The following is a 26,108-nucleotide window of genomic DNA, read 5'->3' on the forward strand; positions in this document are numbered from 1 at the left end:
TGGAAATGTAAGGACAAACAGTGTTTACCAGGAGGAAATGAGTAGGTTTGAGTGATGAAGTAATTAGTAGCTCATGAAGTGTGTACATGTTCTGAACAAGTGCTGAGCATGCATAAGCAATACAGATAGGGCGTCAGGTAATTTCAACTCACTGCCCCCCCAATAGGTACACAATCACAAATCCATGAACATGACAGATCCCCTGAAACATAACTATCATGGTACAAGGTACACTCTGGCTGCATGTGACCTTTCCAAATCCCCAGTCGTACAATACACATATGGCAAAACAGTTGGCTCTACACATACACTGCCATGTAAAACATAGGTTCATGGCAGTCTGTGAAAATATGGAATGGATCACACTAACAGTCATCACAACCCACAAAGCGGAGATGCCACTCATAATGGGAGGCACAGCACTATCACCCTGCTGAGTATGGTCTGAAAGCCTATGAACCTTAATCAACGTAGATGTTGTTAGCAGTACAGCTGTAGATTACAGTACTGATGTATACACACCACAAAGCATACCTGTGACAGGTCAGTGGACATCATCACACATACTGTGTTCCATCTACACTCAGTATACTACATGTACCATCATATGTCACAAGAGTGTTCTAGCAGTGGCCTGTTCACAGAAGCAACACTACAAAATGTGTCTGAGTGACATGTGCATAGCACACCAGTGGCAGCTACAGTAAACTGGGTTAATGTGTTGTACTCCCCTGTCATTGTAGCCCATACCACACAGACAAATGGGTGTCATCTGCATATGTGAGAATGTGAATGGCCATGACCTAGGAGCAATAGCTGACTCAGTGTTGTGGATAACATACAGCATGGGCTTTGTGGGTGAGGTGTGTGACATATGTGCACAATCTGACAGCAGCTTAATGCATTGTCACAGCTATGTTAATAACTGTGTACCCATTAACTACCACCTCAGTGGCGGTCAACATTATGGACATTGTGTGTAAGGGATAGTGCTGTGCAGTTTACCTCCTTGAGTTAGTGACATCACCAGGGCTATTAGGTAGTCATAAGAGGCAACCTAAGTCATGACAGGGTGCCATCCATGAGCATGGAGATCATTGGACAGCCATACTCAGCACTCATGTGACCAATATCAGATCACATATCACCTTTAAGGGGTATTGACCATGCTGGGATGGGCATCACCAGCCTTCACAATCCTCATCTCCACTATGCAGCATGCTGCCTACCCTGCATAAAGACATGTTGGACATGCTACACGTACATATCCTGATCTGAAAGACATACGTCATGGACAACCACCATCCTAGTACAGGGGTCGCCACAAGTCGGACAAATCCCTGTGCCATATATGTGACATACTCCTGCCATACCATGCAACCCTGTCCAGCAAAGCTGTACATGTCATCTCTGTCATACATGGTGCGATGACTGCATGGTAGATGTATCAGTGACTGTCTGGATCAGTAATGTGGCACTGATTCACCTGTCGCTGGGAACATGGCTGTTGGATACAGCTAGAAAGCCTGGCATCCTATGGCCATACATGGCCCAGGGCATACAGGATACTACATGAACCTGGCCGTACATGCTATAGTTGATAACCATCCCTGCAAATACCATCCGGATAGCCATTGTCCCATGTGCATCACATGTGCAACAGTGGTGATACGTGGCAGGATGTTGAACAGTTGTACAGTGCCGTGTAGATGTATGTGGCAAAACACATGCTAGTAAAGGTTTCTGTGCGCATGTCTGCATTGTCACTGCTCATGTTCGTGAAGGTAGTGTATGTGATGATATGTGACATATACACAGCATCAACGTCAACAGCATTCATGTGCACACATCCAGGCATGTGCTGATAGGTAAGAACACCAGTACAGGCAAACAGACATGGCCACATCACGACAGCATTTACATGGAGTATGAGCAATGTAATGAGGTGACACACATATATGGTGATAATATACAATACCCATTGCATGTTACATGTGTGTGAAACAAACATGTCAGTCGTGTGAGTGTCATGATGATTTGCAAAGACAACTGTTCATAAGTACTAACTGTAATACACATGAATGTGCATTTGTGTCTCTGTGCATCTCTGAGATGCTGTGACCTGTCTCCATCATTATGTCTTACAGATAATGCCTTGATCACGACTGCTGGCATATAGCTGCATGGAGGATGATGCACTCATACCATACCTCCATGTCAACTATGAGGAACTGTTCAGCTATTTGCCACAGCATGGCCAGCAGCGTGATGACCTGTGTCAGGAACTTCGCAGGAGGGTCAATGATGTGGGTGGCCATAACCGCACCTAACAACAGGTGCACAGACATTGCACTGACCTGATCCGACATGCTAAACAGCGTGCCAATGCAATCGCCAGGGAAATAGGTAGAACAGGTGATGGGCCACAAACCCAGCCCCCACTCACCCCTACCAAGGAGCTACTGGCCAGCCTGGGGACCCCATCAGAACAGCATCCACAAACGCTAGCTGCCATCGTGGAGGTGGGTGTCTCCCAACCACAGAGCCTGGAGTTGCCTGGTAAGTCACTACTGCACATAGAAATATTATATCCCATGAAGTTGCATGTGTCACTCTACACTATGTAATGTAACATCATATGCAAGGTATGTTTACACACATGCCGCATACTATAGTATGCGACCCTGTGTATGCAGACATGTGCATACTCTGTAGTATATGCTATTGTACTGGTGAATGTGTTAACATGCAAAGTGCACCCTGTAGATGTCATACAGTCATGGATAATGATCTAACCGCTGCGTCACCCCTATACAGGTACCTCTGGCATGCCGCAGAGACAGCAGTACATTGCAGGTGAGACAGTTATCAGTATCAGGCATGTGAATGGACAGATCTATTCGCCATGTGGCCACTTAACACTTGTAAACATAATGTAAGGTCCAGTCACAATATACAGGTTGCAGCATTCATCAATCACACTGGCTACCCATGTGCAATATCTAAAAACAAAATGAAACAACAACATGACTTCACAGTAACTCTCATTGATAGATGTGTGGACAGCTGTCCATACAATGGTGGAGGTGTTGTTCAATGTGTGAATATGTACTATACATCATAACAACACATGTGGGGTATGCAAACAGTACTACACAGTGAGTTGGGATATGAGCAGCCCACATGATCCACCATTGTGGAATGTGCCCCTGCAATGAGTGCAGACATTGTGATGTAACAGCTGACGTGTCCCAGACATGTAGTGGTCTGGCTGCAACATTGTCACACTATCCAATAAAACATTCCCCACATACCAAACATACAACTCTCTGTCTGTATAACCCTGTGGACACTGGAGTATCTGACATCTATGGGTGTATGTCATAAGGGACAACAGACAGGTGACATAGATGGCCATCACAGTCCTCTGGCCAACACATGTTCACACATGGCCATGGAGAATGGCCTGAGACATGTAGTAAAACACAGTAGATGTGATGTGTATGTGTGTACACCCTGTTGCACATTGTGTACACATGGTCCATCTATAACCTTTGTTGAATGGTTATATAGTAGATGTGGAACACTGGACATCCTAATAGCCTGTGCACAGCTTGTGGAGGTGTCAGTTAATCTGACCACATACCATGTGTTGCACATCATGATTGTGTCGCAGCATGAAGGTTGCCACCTGTACAGCTTACACACACATACACAGACACCACATCAGGCCAGAGATGCCGTACAGTTCCCTTGCTGCTGTCAGACATCACTGTCAGCCGTGACCCGTGTGTGTGTGTGTGTGTGTGTGTGTGTGTGTGTGTGTGTGGTACACACATGTCATGTGGAACATGGTGTATTGAGCAGTCTGCCATGTGTGGACATGGTTGACAGGCAGTTAAGACATGTTAGCAGTTGTGCAGGCCTGTCATCGGTATGTTGTCCGGTGACCTGTCACACATGACACAGCATGGTTTACTGTGTATACACCTCAAAGACGTGGGTCACAATCCACAGTATGTATGTATTGTGTATGCACGTAGTCATGGCTATGCACTGTATGTGTATTCCACACTATATATCAATGGAGACGCCTCAGGATTCCATGCAATGGCACAGTGTCTGTACTTCACACTGTATAGCAATATAGACGCCTCATACCACCCTCAATGGTCATACACATCTGCTAAAAGTGGATTCGATCTGTAGGGCATACAGTCAACACTGCAATGTGACACCATTACACTGCTGTACATGTGTCAGGACACCATTGTGTCAAACATGTATGCATGTCACTGCACACAGCAGCAGATTACATGTCATACTACATGTTAATGTCAAGGACATATGCCTCACATCAGCCATGTGTACTGTTAACCTGTGCTGGTCCACATGGTGTATCACAGGGATGCATACTTACTACCATGATTGTGTGAAATGCATGGCTGCTGCTATGACACATGCTTGCTGTTGTGTGCAACCCAGGGATGTAATCCAAATAACACTGTTAATGCCTGAGATGCATGCCGTCTGCTGTATCACATGCATGCTGCATGTCTTCTGTCATATCACGTGCTTGTGTGTCTGTGCGTGTGTGTCTGTGCATGTGTGTCTGTGCGTGTGTGTGTGTCTGTGTGTGTGCATGTGTCTGTGCATATCCATTGTAATGTAGAGTCTTTGTTTGCCTTCACAGGTGATGTAGGTGCATTGCCCTCCTGCGTCCATCTGATGTTAGTGTCCCCACAGACTCTAGCAGTGATGAACATATGCTTGAGGTACAGGCAGGGTTGTCAGGGGCTGAATATGTGCCTGTGTTTGCCATCCCACCTATATCCCCCTCTTCCAAGCACACAGTTCTCATGCCAACACATACCCCATCACCAGTGGCCATAGAGGAAGGACAGTTGCTATGTGTCAGCTCGGCACAGGAACGTGTGGTGGCCATGGAAGGTGTGTTGTCACACCATGGTGTCAATGAACTGACCGCAGATGCGCCACACAGGCATATGGCCAGTGCTGCTCATAGGAGGACCCCTGGCTGACATGCACCTGCACAACAGAGCGCAGCAGCTGGTGTCACCAGACACATGTTTCAGACTATAATGGCGGCACAGGCACGTGCTGAACAGCTGAACAGAGAAGGGCAGAGGCTTCAGAGGGCTGCTATCTGTTCTCTGAATGAAAACATCCAGGCATTGGCAAATGCTCAACAGCAGATTGTCGACATTTTGGACAGGCGATTGGGTGACATAGTTCAAATCCTTGACCGTGGCAATCCATGAACGTGAGCTGTCTTTGCTGGAACATCTGGTAGGAGAGAGGCTTAGGCCACGTGGACGTAGGCCAGCTACTCCACCTGGTGCAGGTCTACATGAACGAGCCACCTCACATGCCCAATCCCATAGTGCCGGTAGCAGCAGCAGTGCAGCTGGTGCTGCACTGTCCACTCCAGGCCACAGCAGGCCACGTGGACATGGCCCTGGATGGTCACAGCGGGGACACGGTTCCAGTGGACGTGTCATTGGACAGTACCCATTCTGTACCTCTGTCTGGTAGTGCCCATGCAACCCCAGGCAGGCACAGGTTGTGTGGCTGTGGACAAACACAGTGAGCTGTCCAACCTGTTCTGTAGAATCTGGAGCTGTCAACAATACACCTGTGTAGGCCCGATACATGGCAGAACTGTGTGCACACATACACGCACACACCAGAAACATCTGCAGGGCACTGACACCCTCATACATAATAACCACACATGCCCAAGTAGATCACAGGTCCTAACCCACACACATGATGTCATCCACAGGTGCAGCCTAGGCCCCTGGCATACATTATCACCCTGTGCATATGATGATGCCTGTGCCGTATCCCTGTCATCCACACCATCGGTGCAGGGACATGCTCATATGGTCTGATGCACAGGGTGAACAGATTAGTGAGATAGTTGTATATTACGGTTGTTGTGTACTGTTGGCACGCAGCAGACATACCATGTAGTACAGGATTAGACTGCATTGTTATAGTTATATGTTCACAGTATGTGTCTTGCTAACAGTCGCAGCATGTTGGTAATGATGCCCTGCTTCCCTCCTTAAGGTCTAAATGCATGTGCCATTAAGCACCAGTGTGTCCAATTACAGATGTGTACATGTGGAGTACTCACAGGCATGGATGGCAATGCCAGCATACTATACGTAGCCTCTACCTCACTGTTAGTAAGGCTGACATTCCATAGATCTCTACACACCTAACAATCCAGGAGCATGTGAGCTGTGTACTAGGCTACGGTGGCTAGAGACGGGACATCCATACCAGGTGACTTCACAGGTACAGCTACATGGTGCGGGGGGATTACACAGTGGTCTAGCTGATGTCAAGGGTGGGGGCCAGTTGATAGAATGGGGACTCACTGTGTAGCAGTAGAACACTGTCACATCACAGCATGTAAACACACACATACACAGGCACACACAGTAACACGCCCACACTCACGGGGTCAACGACACTGTAACACACACTGGATAGTGTTGAGGTGAGGAGCCCTGCCTCTGTGTTAATAACCATTACAGTACGGTACACCCACATGACACAACAGAGTATGGACATGTACAGGTACTCAGTAATGCGTAAGACTGACAACATAAACAGGGTAGTAGGTCACATCACCTTGAGGGGTTGGGGCCCTATCAGTTCTCAATGGTAGCATACAGCCCTACTCCATACACCAGACAGCCATACATACATGCACATACACACACTGAAGTCCACATGTCATGCACATACAGATAGCTGACGTGTGTGATACACACACCACCCCTGCCTATGTCTTGCTATCTACACTGCAGTATGTACAGATCTCTACAGCAGTGAACAATTGTGGGTAACAATTGTGATGTATTCCCCAACATCCTTGTCATATATGGTCACACAGGCAAACACACATGGCATTACTGTGAAACAAACACCTGCTATCTACTGATACGTCTGACAGACATGCAGCAGGATTGCCCGCATAACAATGTGTACCGACGCTACCTTCGGCAAATGTGCTGCTATATGAACACGGGAGGACTTACGTGTTACAGGTGTCAACTGCTTTACAGTCAGTGACACCCTGACCGCTTTGTAGGTTGTATATGTACACCTTCAATTACCGGAAACATAGCCTACTGTTTGCACATGTTTTGGTAGGACAGCGTGTGACACACCTGTGAGCTGTCTCCAGCAAACATCCACCTGCAGAGGTGGCCCACCACTTTATGTACACACACCCATCCATATCTGATGTACATCTTACCGTTATGTCAGTATTTCACCATATACAGGTGTCAATGATGGGACTGCATTGCAACTGCACATTGTAGTTGGACACAGATAAACTGCAAACATCAGCTACTGCTCATGCATTGCTGATGAATGCACATCACTACATGTACATGTGTATAGGTCCTACATTCCTGTCATGTAGCCATGTTTGTATGCATTGCAATTGGTGAGCATGTAACATACATGACACATGGACTGTTGTATGCTATGATAGTTGTCATGGGTAACCAGTACAGAGGGAATGTCAACTCAGTTAACATTGCCACCTTATGTACTATTAGCAATGAACAGCCATGGACCTACCTTCCATGTTCATGCGTGTAATCACTGTAGCCACGTGTCTGCATGAAGAACAGTATTAGCTATGCTATGTACATATGTGTTGTGTGTGTCTGGGGCATGTACATATCCACAGTGGTTACATGTATGTCACATCCAAACATGGGTGTGTTGCCTGGTGTACAGCAACAGTAATCTGTTACAGCTGTATAACACCCAGGGCCCCCGTTATGTGTCCAGCTGACCTGGTTAGGATTAGTGGTATCACTGCATTGCATAACACATGATGGAACCCTGTCAGTACATGGGTAGTCTGCACAGTTGCTGTACAGCTAGGTACAGTACACTGGTCATGAGTAACATGGTGTTGTACTAATGTATGGATGTGTGTCACTGGTCTGAGGACACGGTGATGTGTGAGGGCTACAAACTACAGTGCAGCATTTACCACAGTGATCTGCACACATTACATCTGTGAGGGCTTTTGAGAGTGCACTGGTCAGTACATGTGAGTGGCTTTCATATACCTGGGGACACTGACACCTGGAGCGGTCCATAACGGTCTTATGGCACACATGTCAATATCTGAGGTATACAGTGGTAGTGCTATTGTGCACAACTGCGCCTTATGCCAGGTGTTCCTCACTGCACAGATGTCAGTATTCCTCATTGTTAGCTCTAGATTGGCAGCTATGATTACGAACGCTACACATCCAGCGCTATTTGGCATACACATACAATGCAGTTGTCCTGTAGGTGTCAGGGTGTTTACCTGGTCTCAGGTTCACATGACAGCCCTTCGCTACTAAATGTGTGAGCATGCAAAGTACGCCATTTTGTAGATGGACACATAGTAGCACACGTCTGTCAGGAATGCACTAAGTGTGTGAGCATGCCCAGTGACACCTTGTGTCAGTTGTGTGCCCCTGTGTAAGGCCATGGCCATTATTATCCTGTATAGCAATAGTGGTCATCCAAGCATCAGATGGCCATACCCCACATCAGGATGGATTCCTAAATTTAACACAGTGGTCCACAGGTTTGTACACCGTAACTGCCAGCATCCATGTCGATGTCTGCATTCCTAGAAGGTCATATTGACTGTCTTGAAAGGTGTACTGTCTGTGGCGCATCTCATATCTATGTAGTGTTGTACTACTGCTCCGTAGATAGCCAGTTGTCCTGCTCACACCACTGCTGTGTGTTCATCTCCATCTGCCTTGGGACACTATTATGCTTTTAGACTGATCACACTCCATACAATCCCTATCGGTGTCTTTGCCTCTGCTGATGATGTCACCCACCTGGAAGTATGCCTCTGAGAGTGCTGTGATCCAGTAATCTTGGTAGCGCGTTCTGTACATGCATAATGCTGTAGTGTGATAAGGTAGTCACTTCTATGTTCAAATCCCAGCCCTGGCGTTTGTGTGTGTTTCCAGTTGCCTGGGGACAGAATACTGTTTTTAGACAGCTCACTCTCCGTACACTCCCTATCGGTGTCTTTGCCTTTACTGATGATGTCACCCACCTAGAAGTCTGCCTCTAGGAGTGCTGTGATCCAGTAATCTTGGTAGCGTGTTCTGTAAATGCGTAATGCTGTAGTGTGATAAGGTAGTAATTTCTAGGCTCGAATCCCAGCCCTGCCATGTTTGTGTGTGTGTGTTTCCAGCTGCGTGGGGACAGAATACTGTTTTTAGACAGCTCACTCTCCGTACACTCCCTATTGGCGTTTTTGCCTTTACTGATGATGTCACCCACCTAGAAGTCTACCTCTGGGAGTGCTGTGATCCAGTAATCTCGGTAGCACGTTCTGTAAATGGGTAATGCTGTTGTGTGATAAGGTAGTCATTTCTATGTTCGAATCCCAGCCTTGCCGTGTGTGTGTTTCCAGCTGCCTGGGGACAGAATACTGTTTTTAGACAGCTCACTCTCCGTACACTCCCTATTGGTGTCTTTGCCTTTACTGATGATGTCACCCACCTAGAAGTCTGCCTCTGGGAGTGCTGTGATCCAGTAATCTCAGTAGCGCTTTCTGTAAATGCGTAATGCTGTAGTGTGATAAGGTAGTCAGGTAGTCATTTCTATGTTCAAATCCCAGCCCTGCTGTGTTTGTGTGTGTGTTTCCAGCTCCCTGGGGACAGAATACTGTTTTTAGACAGCTCACTCTCCGTACACTCCCTATCAGTATCTTTGCCTTTACTGCTGATGTCACCCAACTAGAAGTCTGCCTGTGGGAGTGTTGTGATCCAGTAATCTCGGTAGCGCGTTCTGTAAATGCATAATGCTGTAGTGTAATAAGGTAATCAAGTAGTCATTTCTATGTTTGAATCCCAGCCCTGCTGTGTGTGTGGGTGTGTATTTCCAGCTGCTTGGGGACAGAATGCTGTTTTTAGACAGTTCACTCTCAGTGCACTCCCTATCGGCATCTTTGCCTTTACTGATGATGTCACCCACCTAGAAGTATGCCTCTGGGAGTGCTGTGATGCTGAAATCTTGGTAGCACGTTCTGTTACTGCATAATGCTGTAGTTTGGTAGAATAGACAGGTAGGTGCTCAATTCCAAAGCATGGCAGGTGTGTGTGTTTGGCAGTTATACCCTATGTGTTTATCTGTGGGTGGCTAACTGCAGGATGTGTGCAGTGTGTTTTGTTGCTGTCCTATGTAGTGTCCACAGCCCACATAATCGGCCAAGACACTGGGTTGTCAACACATACATTCACCAATAGGTTTATTGAGTAAATGTCAGCAGCCCTACTCTTACCCTTAATACAGTCTGACCCATGTGACGCAACAAAACACACATGCCTTGATAGTAACAACACTACAGGATGCAGGTGGCACATGTAGTTTCCTTTTCATTCCTGTCTAATGCTTTGCTGTCATGTGGTCCGCTGTTGTGATATGAATGCAATATCTACATATGTGTGTAGATGTATATGTGTGTATGTATGTATGTGTGTGTGTGTGTGTGTATATATATATATATATATATATATATATATATATATATATATATATATATATATATATGTATACATATAATATATATGATATATGTAGTTATAGAGAGATAGACATAGATATAGACATATATGTCTGGGGTTATCAGCACTATTGAATGTTTGTGCAGGATGATCTGTATGTGATAACCTTGGATGTATGTATATCTGCCATGGCATAGTGGTAATGCACACCATCTGTTGTGTGCAGGTTCCCGGGTTGTAGTTGTGTTGACACCGATTATTTTGTTTCTGGGAAGACCATGGGACATCGAATACAGTGATAGTAAGGCACCTGTTAACAGTTGTGTATGGATATGAACAACACTAAGCAGTGGTTATTAATTTGGAGGTTCGGTATGGGTCATATAACCATTCATTAGAAGACTATACTATGCAGATGAGGTTGACATTAGTGTATCCCATGAATCCCCAGGGTGTGATGCAGATCCCTGGAGTGTATGTGTGTAGTTAGCCGGGTGCAGGGCTCGAATATAGTTGACAGCATTGGAGGGGGGTCAGGCATACTGTACGTACATTGCAGAACTGTGCCTCGGGAGTGCTCGTGCCTTAGCACGCTTATGCTAGGGGTGTGTCTATACCTGCCTGGTGACATTGGGAGGGACAAAAGCAGTAGTGGGGTAGTCACTGTGTACAGGCTGCACAAACAGGTGATGATTACCATGATCAGCAGATTACATGGCCAGCCCGCACCTGAACAGTACGGTAATGTGAGCAAGCGGCATACACACAGGATTCTTCCACACTCTACACCACCGGTGTATACCTGTGGGGACATTTCACAACACAGTCAAACCAAATGAGAAGGGCTGCAGCAGGCAACATAGACCAACATGTGCAGGAGGCTGAGGGCAGTGAGGATGTGTACGCTGCTGAACAACCCTTACTGGGGTGACATATGACTTTATAGACCCAGGGTGACTTACCAGGGGCTAAATGTGCTGGGGATGGTGGAGCACTATGGTGTGGACAGAGACCTCCTACAGCGGCTTGTTGACCTGTGCCTGCCACACCGAACACATCACATAGGCCGAGGGAAACCCATCACAGTGGATACCGTGGTATGTGTTGGCCTAGGTATACTAGCCACAGGTACCCCACACAGCACAACTGGAGATATCATGGGGATCTCACAGGCATCTGCATCCAGGGTATTGCACCAGTTCACAGGTGCCATGTCAACACATGCTAGTCAGCACATACATGTCCTCAACACACGTGATTAGTAGCCCAGCAATATGCATCTTTTCAACCACATGGCTGACTACCCTGGGGTACTGGGTGCTATAGCCTGCACACACGTACACATCAAAGCACCACTCGGTGAGCGGGGTATGGCCTACATTCACTGCAGGGGCATACCCTCCAACAGCTAGGCCATATGCGATGGCCAGAGCATTAGATTGAATGTGTGTGCTGTCTGCCCTGGAAGCTATGATATTCCGATATATGGATTCTGACACAGCTGTACCACACCTTTGCCAATATGGACATCCCCTACAGTCTCCTAGTGGGGGATTCTGGGTAACCACTGGTGTCGTGGCTGATGACACCCATCAGCAATGCACACACACCCGAACACTCACACCATAATGAGGCAGATGCACATGAAAGACATATAATTAAGCATGTCTTTGGGATGCTCAGGTCACGGTTCTAATATCTGGACACATCCGGTGGAGCCCTGCAGTATTCACTAGCTACATGCATACACATTGTTATGGTATTTGCTATGCTACACAATCTGATCCTGCAGTAACAGTTGCAGCTGGAACAGCATGGAGCAGGGCCACAAGGCCAAACACCACTGCCAAAGCCTGTACAGGCACAGTGTGACTTGGCAAAGAAACTACCTGAGCAGGGCCCAGTCAGCAAAAGGGTCGTGCACAGTATGACTTGTCCTTGGCAGTGAGGCAACACAAGGCATATGCACTGACACAGTGGATACCCAGGGATTTCACCCTCTCTGACCCGCACACAGTACAATGGATGCCGAACATGACACTACCTGTGCTTGGACATGTATAGGAGGTGCACTGTGTGCATCTGACATGGGCAGCCCTCCAGCACTGTCCTGAGGTCCGAACACACCCAGGGTACGTCTATTGACCTAACAATTGGCAGTTGTATTACAATGTGTATTAAATCATTGCTATGGTATGTATGTGAGCATACAAGAGACTTTGGTGGCCGAATGTTAGGGCAGCAGACAGTACACGTCCATAGTGGCACCATGACATCTGTAGCACATACGGGGGTCACTATGGTAGCCAGTAGTATACAGGGTGTCCTAACCCACTGCAGATTATGGGCTGACCATCGTTTGTGTCCATACAGCTCACACACATTCCATGCAGCTGGACAGGTGTGGACCAATACAGACTAATGATATACAATGGCCTATGGATATGCCCAATGAATGACCCCAACCCCCAGAGACACACACAGACTACAGCAGGCCAGGCAGTTTGATGTAGGCTGTGAAAGCTCGGACATCCAACACCACTATGCTGGTATTTAAAGCTGGGATCTGATGTACACTGGTATCCCTCCAACTGGCAGTTTATGTAGGTCCACACACTGACATGGAGTACCTGGCATACCAGTACAGTAGTGGCAGATGTGTACAACTGTCAGCTGTGCCCCCCATCCAACCTATACATGTGAGAGTCATGTGCACCACCCCCGGTGCTGTGTAGGACTGTGGATGCGGTTGGATATCCCCCCACGCTATGCTGACATGTAGCAACTGTCAATGCCACATGACCATTACCTACCCTGCAGACACAGCATGACACCTGTCCATGTAGAACGGAGGGGTCGGCAACACAGTACTGACTATCTGGACATGTGACACACGCAATACAGTTGACCATACTTGGCATGCTCACACACATGACGGTATGACGGTAATGTCGGTCGATGACATGCATAACAGTCATACTAGGCATGCTCACACACTGAAACACAGGACGGGCAGGCATGCATATACCAGTGGTCCAGACATATCTGCCAGTACATTGCTATACTGTTGGATGACTGTGCTGTATGGTGTGTGTGTGTGGTCTATTGTCTGTACATATGCCATGGTCTATTGTTTATTCACATGAGCTATGTGCACAGGGTACTGCTACCAACACGTGAATAGGATGGTTCTTTGTTTGCGGACAGACCGACGCCTTTGGATATGGACTGGGTAAGGCACATTCCAGCAGGTGGGTGCAGTTGTGCGTGGGTTTGCACAGTGTTAAGCACTGCTGACCTCTGGTTACAGCACCTTATACCGTTTAGACTCCACATTTCTTTGACAGTGGTAGAGAAACACGCTTACAGCCGCTCACTCACCGACATTTGTGCTTACACTTGTCACTCACGCTGTGTGTGTGTGCGATCCTTTGTGATGCGTATTACATTGGACTACAGGACTACAGTATCGGGTATGTCTAACCATTTGGCGATGGCAGGCGTTCGACTGTATGGATTCGGCGGCCTGTCCAGTGACGTAATCATATTATATGCGTGTTCCTCATACGATCTGCTACCATCTGCCTGATACATGGGAACTGATACTCTGCAATGCTGACATGTGAATGTTATTTTGTTAATGCAGCTGTCTGCAGAGTCATGCTACCACATACCTACTGTACGTTTTCCACCTTTCAGATTGCACGACGGGAAACTGTAGGAGTAACACCTTTCCCACTTTGCATGGGACACTCCCTCATTTGGCATATGTCATGTGACAATACTCTGGCCATTGCAACTGTCCTGATTAGGGGACATTCTCATATTCCACATGTCTGTAGTGGTTGCTTGTTACAGGTCTTGTATACCTGACACATCGATATGTTATATGTAGTAGCATAAGCAACTTTACTGCTGCTAGACTACGCTTTGATTTGTGCTGATATGTATATTTCTGTACTTTGTATGGCTGTAGGTATGTTCTGCCTTGGTACATCTGACATTTCTACAGAGCAGGTCCCACTTTGGCCATTCAGAATGGTGGCGGCCCTATAGATCCTATATGTATAGCTATCACATACGTCAAGGCAACACATACCCACAGCCAGTAGTAAACTGACTACTTCAACGGTTTGCATACGTTAAGGTTATTCCTGTAGCATTATAATTGCTAGGACTGTTTCCTATTACATTTAGCTGTTTCTGATACAACAAATTAATTTCTGACACCACTACACACAATATATGGCCTCCTTTCCTGAACTCACAGGCCATGTGCCATAACATTCATTTTGCAGGACACAACTGCCCAGACGGGTGTGTCCCTCAAAGGCATATGGGTGGTAAACCTCATCTATGATGCTATCATCTACCTAAGGTGATCAGCAAATTATGCACTTTCCCTCACTAGCAGACCTCACATACCAATGGGGGATAATGAACACTGTATCAAGAACACTGCATAACACCCTGTGGGACACATTTAGATGACTGGTTCTATTAACCAGACACATTGACAGTCACAGAGCATATGTATTTATTCATGTTTGTCGGGGTACATGCTGTTTATGACTCATACATGTTGACATCTGTCATTACCTGTATTCTGCCACCTGTCCACCTAATATCACTAGTTCTGGAAGTGTTTAGTTGGGCTTTGTTACATTCTGATTCATAACTATGGATGTCCATGCTAATCGGGTACACGGCATTGATTTGGTCCCTATGCATTCCCCCGATGGTTTACAGACTATCCAGTAGATGTGCTCTTCATGTTTGGGAGGTATAGGCATCTGCTATGCCCACATAGGAATATTAATGACTTCCACTGGGCGGGCCTACTACATCTCTGCCAACCAGCACCTGCACACTTAAGCCCATTATTGCATACCCATGGTTCACCTACCTGGCACCCCTCTACAGCACTCATGACAAATACTTCCTGTGAGCACAGCTGGGGTATGAGCACACCCCTACACATTGCCCACTCTTCCCATCTCGGGACACGTGTCGTACATTTTGTCAACCCATGTATTATCACACTTGCACAACCTACTGTTCCATGTACACCTACATCCTAATGAAAGATAAAAAGTAAAAAATGCACCAAGATAACACACAGCAAAACATTAGTCTATGTATTTAACTAGCTTTTAGTTTCCAAATATTCTATTTAATTTTTCCTGCCTAGTATTTTTCCATGTTTTATAATGATTTTATAAGTTTTTAAGTGCTTTCTCATGTCTAGTAATTGATTCCTTTTTGTACTATGTTTTTAAGCAATGTTCTTAAGCAATGCTTTTTTTAGTTTGAGCATGAGGCTTAATTGTTTTTCACTGCTACTTAATCATTGTGTGATTTTATTGATTAATTGGCATTTTAGAATCTCTATTTAAACCTGTGCATTTTTTACTGTGGTGTCTGATGAAGCAACTTCGGTTGTGAAAGCGCTTACCACTTTGTACTTTGCTGTGATTAAACGTTTTGCTGTGTGTTATCTTGGTGCATTTTTTACTTTTTATCTTTCATTTGGATTTATTTCTGCACCAAGGTTTTACCCAACATGGTTTCTTTGGTTTTCTACACCTACATCCTGCTCGCATCGATAGCCATGGGTTCACACGTACAGTGAATTTTTGGGGTCACGCTAGGGACACTGTTATCCATGTTTAAAGTGTAGACCTTACAGATCTCTCCCACTGGTACTTTTCTGCTGGTGTTTTGGGCAGCAGCAGTGTATTTATCTTTATTGCCTGTCTGTATGTCTGACCGGCCTAGCTGGGCGGTGTGGGGGGTACAACGTTTATTTATTGTACCTCCCAGTCACATATGCCCGGTCTGTAAATATGTTACCCCTAATTGCTGTAAAGTAACCTAGTTATGTACATGTGTATATCTACAATGACATATATATTTGTTTTGTGTGTATGTGTATATATCAATACCTGTTGTATGTGTATATATATATATATATCTATCTGGTGCAGCGGTTAACGTTGTTGCCTCACAACAAGAGGTTCACCGGTTCGATTCTCGGCTGGGGTGCCTTCTGTGTGGAGTTTGCATGTTCTCCCTGTGTTCGCGTGGGTTTCCTCTGGGTACTCTGGTTTCCTCCCACATTCCAAAGACATGCATCTGGAGCATTTCTCCCTGGGCCTCTGCTGAAAACAGGCTCTGTGGAACCTAGTTGGACTTTCCCGGTCAACAAATGATAAATAAATAAATATATATATATATATGTATTATAGCTTTGTGTGTATGTATATATATCTGTATATATATGTGTAATAAATATATATATATATATACATTTTTATCTATATATACATCTGTGTGTCCATTAACCTATACATTTCCCGGACATAGACACTTACACATGCGTATTGGGTTTTATCTCTGCTTCAACAGCATAGTATTGCCTTAGTCATTATGACACCGACACTTCACTCCAGTAACCTTGTGATCAGTATACTGCACGTTATACAGCGGACAGATGTCACACGTTTTTCATGTCTGGGGTGCCGCTGATAAGTGTGATGTCATACAGTGTCATTCGACCTATTACTCGTATGCGCAGCCTATTATTCCTGCTACTGTGTTTGTTTCTGTGTACATTCATATTATTAATGTTAATAGAATGAGTGTTTGTGTTACTGAGATTGTACGTCAACATATTGATGTCTGCATGTAGTTGTGTCTTTCTGCTTTTCCCGGTTTGGGGTTGTCACAGCAGAACTCCATTCCACTCATGGTTGGCAGATAGGTTTTACGTGCCGGGCTGCCAGCCCTGATGCACAACATCCGACGATGATACGCCCATTCACGCATGTCTCCACGCAGACGACGCTCTGTCTGGGAATCACACCTATGTACTAGCTGACCTCCACGGGCTGCTCCATTGCAACCGGCGTAACATACCCTAGCACTCCTGTGTCCATAATCGCATATCTATAGTTTCTCCAGCACACACGTGTTGAGTTTCCACGCATAACAGCCATTATCCACCTGATATTGCAGCCATGACACACCTTTACACATTGCCCTCTCCAGAGCATTGGGGCCCTACACACATTTTGTACCACCTCAGTGTATTCACAGTGTCCCCATCCATTCATATTTGCACATACGTGCCTTTCCTGGTGTTATGGATTACAAACGATTTGCGGGTTACAAGTGTAGGTGGTCGCAACATGTACTACATTTTCCGTGTATAATGTTGACGTAGCACTTCAACGATGTTATGGCCACTGGTATAACCCTGCCTCTCTTGTGAATAGTGGTGCTTTACTCACTCTTGTGCAGCTTTATCTGACATACGCTGCAAGAACTTTATAATACCTTACTTGCTCTAGATTCCCTTCACAACCCTTATGATTGCTTTCGTCATTCATTGTATATATATATATATATATATATATATATATATATATATATATATATATATATATATATATATAGATATATATATTTCGGTATATATAGATATATATATATATATATATATATATATATATATATATATATATATATATATATATCCATATCTATATATATATATATATATATAATTGCATATTTCTTTCATGTCTGTGGATATTTATCTATACACACATCTATCTTTCTATCTATATATATAAAAGTTACAGCTGTACAAGACAACATACATTTGCTATACTACAAGCTGATTACACCGGTGCAGGCGCACTTGCATCTACTTATTCTGAGTTACATATGTTTACTGCCACTTCTTTGTGATTAGATGGGCCTTATTCCTTATGAAAGTACCACTTTGATTGATGGAGTCCGGTTAACGGCCCCATGCGAGATACGCGTTCACCTTTACATGTTTAAATGTTGGCTTTACAGCACAGAGGCATTCATTACACAATAAATTAATATGTGCTATAGTCGTACTTGAACCGGGAATGCCTTTACATTAGGCGGATGCTCTAACCACTAAACTATTGTTGTTCTGCCTCACTTATATGTATACCCATGGTTCATAGCTACTCTGACATACACCTCACCACTTCACTTACACAGCAGGCATCCATTCTCCTGCTGGGAAAAATGCAGTACTACACTTCCGACATTCCCTATTTCATACTGCTCTGGACCCGTGCTGCATGTCTACTCACTCCAAGGACATTCAGAACACCTACGCTTATAGTCCTCGCACATACGCGTGTTTTGATTGTCAGGGTGTTCATGTGCTGGTCCGGGTTTAGGCTTGTCCGACTGGTGACTAGAACTGCCCTGTACCTGTTCAAATATCAGACGTAGCACATGGACAGAATTGATTTTAACATTCTACCTGTGTTTACAGACGCAGGTGTTTGGGCACCTATGACCACATTATTAGGTCGGCACTACATAATATAGGGCAGGGAGTGCTTCCACTACATAATACAGGGTGGGGGGGGGTTCCACGTGTTTCCCTTCACATTTGACTATTTCATTCATTTATATATACGATGAATATTATTCTGGACATCAGTTATACATTCACTATAGGTATGCAATAGTCCTGTCAACAAATGTGACAGTTGTTTGGTGTACATATGTGTACGGACCTCTGTGATACTCAGGGAATAGTTTCCACAGTGACAGGGACAAGGCTATGACAAATTAGGGACAATCACTGACACTTCTACCATATTAGTACTGTTAACTTGGAACGTGTCGACAGATTCGTATTACTACTTATTTTCCGCAGTTAAATGCGCCTATTACTCTTATTTGTTGTAATTAGTCATTCTCATTCAACACCTTTCCTCCAAAGGTCACTGGCTTTGTGAGCAATTAAGAGGCTGGCCGTTCTTGTGTGAATGCTCTACCCATTGGTAGGGTTGACACATTGTCATATGTACAGGTTGGGATATATTCTGGGGACATCAGATTGTTTAGGCCAACACATACCCACGGTCAGTGCAGGTTTAGAACATTCATTATTTTCCTAGCTGAGAGCCTATACCTTTAGCAGTTTAGTTGTTAGTCTGTTTCTTGTACGAATTACGTATTTTCTATCCTGACATGAATGCTTTAGACAACTGTTACATGCACTATGGTACATAGTTATTTCCTACAATCACAGGACATTTGGCATTGTATCATTATTGGTCGGGACACACCTACCCACACAGTGACTGTCCCTCACACAGTGGATCAGGGGGTACCATGTTTACGTCAGTGCCTGCATCACCCTATTTCAAAGTGCCACTATGCGAATGTGTACAATATATTCTCTCGGTTATTCATGTGGGGACACGTGTGTCATGGGCAGGTGTTTGATCCTGGGTAGTAGGTTCTGCATGACCATCTAGGGCTGGACAGTCTCGTGCACCACTACTGAACATTCGAACTTGTGTCCAGATGTCTACAGGACTGGACATCGTGTCTTGATACCCATTCTGATGTTTACACAAGTTACTTATCCCATGAGTGATAGCCAAAAATTTAACAAGACCAATACTGAACATTCTTTTGGCTTTACGAAAATGTGTTGGGGGTTTTACATGCAAGGGATACATAGTTTGCAATCCTGAATCTGCCTAGGGTGACACTGCCTACTACATATGAGTAGTGGTCTCTATGTGTAGATGTGGCTGCACCAAGCTAGTAGGCCAAGTATGGCTGGATTTGGTGGATGTTCAGGTATGGGGGCGGGTTGTGTGCTGTGGGGGGGGGGTGCTGGGTATTCAATTATGCATCCAGGTGTGTTGCATTTGAATGGGCTGGTTCCATCAGGACCATTCTGTGGGTATGTGCCGGTGACATTTCTGTACATTTGTATCAGACATTTTAATATTCATATGTTTGTGGGATTGTGTTCTACAGTATGGCCTGTCAGGTTGTATTGCAGATGTGTATACATGTTCTTTGTGTTTCTTTCTAATTCACCCGCTGCTCCCTCATACACCTCAAGTTCACCTATTCTGCATACAACACAGTCTCGCCTTTGAGGATTATACCATTACCCATCATCCCCACACACATATTCCTGACACTCCATCCATCACTGCTTTGGTTGATGGCCCATGACACGGTCAAGGTAACACATTGCATACACTACATATGTCAAGTTGTGTGGACTACCCTGGCATGTTTCACCTTCCCCATGCTATACATCACACAGATAGGTATACGCCCATACATCACTTTCATGACATGTTTGGTACACCCGGGTAATACCCGTTCAACTGTGACACATCCTGACAAGTACGGCTTGGACCGCATATGTGCAGATTTTGGCCGACTGCTCTGATCATTGGTAGGGTGCCACCTTTTCCTATGTCCAGGATGGGATATATTACGGACACATATCCAATTGTACTGGACAACACATACCCACAGTCAATGCTACTGATAATACTTTTCCTTTAAGCCTACATGTTGCCTTATTGTTGTAGCAGTTTATATGCTCCTTCTGTTTCGTTTTCTTGCTTATTCTATTTCTTGTCACATATGGTATGTTACATACGGACATACCTATTGTATGTGACTATTACATGCGTTGAGCGATATGATTCTGTCATACGGTTGATAGATATTTATATTTATCGTGGTTTTGTTATGGACACATCTGCCCAGATGTGTACTCTCCCTCACAATGTGGGACAGCTGGTGACCCTGACCATTGGGCTGGATGTAGCTATTGTCAGTGCACTAACATGATGTGTTTCACTTCCACTTGATATAACTATCTACACTGCGTTGGACTACAGGCACATGGTTTCCAATGTTATTTGTTCGAGGGATGGGGACTCGTTATTCCCTACCATGTATTTGTGTTTGCTTCTTAATTTTGTGTTTGCAGGAACTGTCTTGCATGCTTTGCATACGTTTCAGTATCCATGGACAATGACAGATGTGATTACTATTGTATGCAAATTGTTATATGCAGGCATTTTAGGTTGCACGTCGACAGCTGACATTTTCACGCCTCCGTGCAGCACTTCGACACACCCTATGCACTCGCGCTCGTTTCCTATGCACGTGGCTGTGGCAGCAGCGCGCTTTCATTAATATGCATTTGGCGCTACTGCACCATCTTCACGCCACACGGATGGGGCAAGCCTAATGCCGGCCTTGCGCCGAGCTTCATGAATCCTGGGGTATGTTTTCTTCTTATTGTAATTATTGTTAACTTGTTTTACTTTATGTATTGGGATCTTTTCTCTCTGGGTCTATGCTGAAAATGGGGCATTACCCGGTTAACAAAAATAAAAATAAGTAAATAAAATATGTTAGAATAATTATTCTGTGGTTAGTGTTTGTTGAGACAAAGCTGAAAGTGTCCCTTGTCCCTGATTTCAAATGTCATTGACTTTGCCTATAGATTTAGTATGATCCTAATTCAAGTCATAGATTTCTAATACATCAGTGATTATTGCAGTCATTAAATAAGGGGGTGGCTGTGGATGAAAGCAACATACTTTCTAGTTTGCTAATTTCAAAATGCATCTGTACAGGACTGCTATACATATCTATGAAATACGTGAAAATATGTATTCTCTCTCTACTGTTTGTATGAAACAAAGTTGCAAATGCCTCTGATTTTGTAGAGTTTCCCTGACTTTACATCATATCTTTGTAGTCTCTTGTTGTTTGCTTAATTAACAATCAGAGTTCACATTTCTGTGAAGTAAATTGGAATGCTTGTGGCTTTTGTTTACGTGAGGAAAAGTTGAAATTACTCATATTTGGGTCTGCTCATTATAAAAGTGTTGGCTTTCTGGCAAATCATGATGGATTGTAGTTAAAATGGCAGACATTTAAAACATATCCCTGATTCTGGGTCTTAACCCCTCATTACTTTTTTTTGGCTTTGTCTCTGATTCTTGCATTAGATTGGTAAGAGCCATTATTTATTACTGTATTTATTTATTTATATATCAGAATCAGATGCTGTATACACAATAAAGTTACTATGAGTGGGTGGGAAATGGGAGTTGTTCATGGATGAAAGTAAGTTTCCCTCTTGTTGGTTGCCAATTTTAAATGGACTGGTTTTGTAGGACTAGTATACATTTGTGTTGTTGGTAAACATACAAACAGAGGGAGATATCAGATAGTGACACTGAAATTGTTATATCTCTGTGGCAAGATATGCAACTACTCCTACTCAGCAAACTGCCGTATTGTCAACATTGTACATGATGTATCTTACCTATCTGAAAAAGATTATATGGTTGAGAAATTCTGACTGATGAGGAAGATATTGTCAGACCAAGTATGTGCTGCACACTTGTTTTTCTTTGCTGCAATCAGGTATGCACACCTTATCAATGTACTGAACATAAATTACTTTCAGGTCCAACATGTACATTTTTTCCAGAACAAACCATATCAGTAGTTATAAATGCATTGCCTGCAGTAATGTGTATTTGTGTGTGTGTGTGTGTGTGTATATATATATATATATATATATATATATATATATATATATATATATATATATATAGCTATATATATAAATGTATTTATTATATGTGCATACAAATAATATAATGTCTCTACTTTGTTTTACCTTGTTGGTGAGAATACATAAGTTGTCCCCAACATTATCTACTTATCCAGATATGGGGGATAATGTAGGCAAATGCCAGGCACAACAAATGCTATGCATGCCATGGCGGACACTAACATTGTTTGCACCCCCACCCTACATTCACCATCAGTGCAGGTTGGACCTAGTAGCATCCTTAATACACATACCTGCCAAAACATCATGTATGTCCACTGGGAGGGGTATGTGAGGAGTGAATAAAAATAAATCTGTGAGACCCATTCTTAGAGGAACAGAAGGCCCCAGCAGGCTTCTGCAGGGCACAGGGTTAACCAGGGTTAGCCAGGAACTTGTTGGCTGAAATAGACATTGTAAGATATCTCATGGTGTACAGCTACTGCTGCAGTCCAATGACTGCATGCACCTACATATAGTATCCAATCAAGATACCCTAGTTAATGCTACTGACTGAACAATGCACACAATGCCTTTGAAAGATGATATACTGGGATAATGGCCATCACTATCAGTAGCCAGAAGTCCATGGTGGCACAGGATGTATAAATTGAGTCTATCACTTGGATCAGCTGAAATCCTACTCAGATGTCAAATGCATCCCAGGGTCCAGTTCTGCATGAATCTGCTCATCTAAGGACACACCACACAGGTATTGTTGTGGTTGAGGGTTTTCTAGTACAGCATGCTGCACCAAGATGCATATAGACCCTTGCACTAAAACACACAATATCATCAGCATGCCACGTAAACAGTATTGGGTTACTGAGTATGGGATAATGATGATACTTTCAGAGGCATGAATAGAGGATATATGGGATGAAATTAAAGGTTGACCTCATCTCAGATGTAGCTTCTAATGCTTTGTCAGTGTAGAGTTGGCCTATGTGTATCTTAAACTGCACACAAGATGATAGTTGTGCCTTATATAACCTGACTATTTTTATAATTTTTTATTTATCATTTTGTTGAGCAGGTTAGTCCTACTAGGTTGGCGACCTGTTTTCAGGTTGGCATTTACACTACTGGGGAAATTTGTCCAGAGCATCTGGGAAATTTCTCGACTCTTTGTGTATGGGGATGCAATTCATTGTTACACTTCCTGTCTTTTAGTCTGGGTGTGGAGGCAGCTCGGAGAAGCAGGAAGTCCAAAATTGAGCATGGAAGAAGTTTTTCAGATTTCTGATGTGAGTAAAGCTGTTAATTGAACAGTTGAAAAGCTACATATGGCAAATAATGAATCAAAAGTTATGCGGAGTGAGGAGAATGGAGAAGGGATAAAAAAAGTGGAGGATAGCTGAGTAAAAGGCAAAAAAGGAGTTGAAGTAGATATGGTGGATTTAGAGGAGTTATTTCAGCAAACTTTGTTTGCAACAGATTCTGCAACACCTAAGGGTGTTGTTACACCCCTTCAGTCATGGAGAGGGTTGCAAGATGTTTATTTGAAAGAACTAATTGAACAGAGTGAACCAGAGATTAAGAAGGCAGTGTTGTGGAGAGAAATAATGGAAAGAATTCAAGCAGAAGATCAGGAAATAGTGAGGAAAAAAGAAATCATACGGGCAAACAGTAAGAAAAGGTGAAAGAAGAGAAGAGAAGAGAAGTTAGAAACAAGCATTGGATAGGAAAATGGAAAATGAACTGGACAGGTATACAATATGGGACAGCATAATTTCAACACTGGGCATTGAACCCAATGAGGTAAGATCATTTAATTGTATTAACAAAGATACTTTTGTGGCATTTTTTGAGGTGCTGCAGTATATGGAAAAATTCTTAGAACAATATGAAAAAAGAAAGAATGAAAACCGTTGGAACTTATATGTTGTGCAGGCATTTAACAGAGATGCTAAAAAAAAGAGTATTTATACAATTTTGAACTAAAGTTGAAAGATACAATTTAAAAGATTATTTAAAAACTGTGCATAGAGATGTAATGGACAGTACAAAGATCTATGACAATAGAAGTTTATGAGTTGGGTGATGGGAATGCGGTGTTATACTGAAAATGCAAACAACAAAATAATGCATTTGCGAAGTAAAATTAATGTGGAGGGGAATAAGGGATTGGTTAAATAGTGGGGACAACCAAAGACAAGATTTTGTGTGGTAAAAATGATTATTTAATTAACAATTGTGACAAAAAGAAATATTTTATTTGTGGCAAAGTTGGTCATGAAGCAAAAAAAAATGTGAGCAAAAATGTATAAAGCATGAAAATTAGGACATTCATGGATGGACTGTAATGCTAAACAGAATTATACATAGAAAACAAAGTCAGACAAAGACAGGGAGAATGTTTTAGTGGATAATACAGAAGAAGCACAGAAGAAAATGAATGAGGACGATATAAGAATGGAAGTAAAAGTATGTATGAGGGAAACAAATAGAAAAGGAGAGATAGAGGAAGAAGGAAGTAATTCAGGTGATGATGGGTATGATAAATCGATAAGAGTTAAAAGTAAAAGAAATTATATTGAGAAAAGTGTGAAAGATAGAGAAATGCAAATTTAATAATATATGTATAGCAGGAAATGAAAAGGATAAGGATAAAAGTGACAGAAACTATTCCACAAAGTGCGGATCCTAGCCATTAACATAAGTAGCATCAAGAATGCTGAACAAAGGCTAGGAGTGTTGGAATAGTGTAGAATATCAGATATGGACATTATCGTATTAATAGACATAAGGATAACAACAAAAGAAAAAAGAAAAGTTAATGAGTTATGGGAAGTCAAGATTTTATGGAACTTAGGAGAAGAAAAATGCTCTGGCACAGTGATCTTATGTAAAGAATGTATAGAAATTATTTTTGTATATTAGTAGTATTAGGAAGAATAGTGATATTAGATATAAGAAGGAAGAGTCAAATATATAGGATGATTACACTCTACACATACACTTTACAAAAACAAACAGAGATTATGTTTCGGAAAATACTTTATTATGTTAGTGTATTATGCAAGTGATAGTAGTGAGAGACTTCAATTTTAATT

Source organism: Protopterus annectens, chromosome 4.part1, assembly GCF_019279795.1.
Source record: "Protopterus annectens isolate FY-2018-M chromosome 4.part1, PAN1.0, whole genome shotgun sequence".
NCBI lineage: Eukaryota > Metazoa > Chordata > Ceratodontiformes > Protopteridae > Protopterus > Protopterus annectens.